A 1,801-nucleotide genomic window follows, 5' to 3' on the forward strand; every position below is an offset into this window, starting at 1 on the left:
ATTATGACTAAAGCCTTGAAACTTGATCAATTCGAAAAACTCAGAAACATGCTTGGAGTATTCAAGGCTGATGAAGTAAGCTAAAGCTTAAGGAAGGGATTGTTAGTTATTTTATGTTTACATGTCAATAACCATTCTTATCTATAGGATGGACTGGGTCAATATTCCGTTCTTTTATTCTTGTCTATAATGCTGTCATTCTGCATGTAAATCGGTATTCCGTTTTTGAGTCGGTTGCATCAGAGTCTGTAGGCTATAAAGCCATTATCTTTGCATTTGAATAATACTGCAGTTTTACGCACAACTGAATTTATAACAATCTGCATGGATGATAGCCTATTTTTTTAATTTTTTAATATACTATCGGTGATATCTAATCGATACTTGCTCAGATTTGTACACGTGTCAAATGTAGAGGTGTATTGTTTAAAAATAATCGATAGACAAATTGTTAATTAAAATGCGTTAACTTTATCGACGATGACACGGTGATACATAAGGGTGCTTGACACGTGTCAACTGGCTAAGCAGTATCGGTTGGTCTTGAGCAATAGCTTAATCGGTGGTCCAGCTGCGACAACTTTATCGCTTTCCAGAGTGCGATACAAGTGAGCATTTGCCACGTGTCCACATACACTGGTTGATACATTGAAAAAAAAAATCTAGCGAGATAACTGCAGTCTTCACGTTTTGCCTAACATTTGCGGAAGGAAGAAAGAGCTTAACATTTTGCACTGTTCGCATTTGCGTCAATCTGAAGGAAGAAAAAAAGGTTTACGTTTTGCACTCTTCACACATTTGCCTTGTATGCTGAAAAAACACAAAGCTTGACGTTCCTTTTTGCCTTAAGTTCGTGAAGCAAAAATTTTAGTGAACCCAGGTAACTTTAGTTTTTCCAGTATGCGTATTATTTTATTTATTGAGTTTAGATTTTTTTTGTTTAGATAAAATTTTATAATTTGTATTTGTTATGGAAAATTTTTTCTTTTATTTAGTAGTTAAAATAAACTTGAATAGTGTGATAGAAATATATATATATATATATAAGATAAAATAATGTATATAAACTATTATGATATTTGATTTTAATATGTTTGTAGTATTTTATTATGTATTAGTAATTTAAAAATTTGTATAAATTGTTGAAAAAAATTAAAAAACTGTGAGAAGAAATATAAAAATGATGTAAAATAATTTAACAGAAGTAATAAAATTATTTTGAAATTAAATTGATATAAAAAAATATGCCTGATTTGAGTAAAAATTTATAATCTTTATAAAATAAAATTTGGCATATAAAGTTATGTTTAATAAAATTCATTATAACCTGTTTGTAATAGGTTACGTTGTTTTTAATGCAAAAAATTTAAACAATTTAATGTTTAATTTATGATGATATTAAAATATAATTATACTAATTTTATTGTGTTAAAAAATTGTAAATTTTTTTTATATATTAATGCAATATTATTTAATAAAATGTATTTGGTGTTGCATTTGTGAATTTTTAATAAAATAAGTTTGGTTACGTAAATAGGCAAATATTTGTGATTATAGTTGATGCAGTATGTATGATGTAAAATGTAAATAATTTAAAAAAATTATTTATTTTGACTGATCAAGATTGTTGTTTGTGGATTTATTTTGTTAATGCAGAATGACTGATTTTGTGATAATAGTATATTGGAATAGTTGATTATTCTCAAATAACGAGGGTGTTACTTTTGAAGAAAATAATAAAATGATTAAAATTGAATGTGAAATTTGTTTTGAGACATTGAAAGGAAAGATTCATAAAAAA

Source organism: Abrus precatorius, unplaced genomic scaffold (genome assembly GCF_003935025.1).
Source record: "Abrus precatorius isolate BTA unplaced genomic scaffold, Abrus_2018 Scaffold8, whole genome shotgun sequence".
NCBI classification, from domain to species: Eukaryota; Viridiplantae; Streptophyta; class Magnoliopsida; order Fabales; family Fabaceae; genus Abrus; species Abrus precatorius.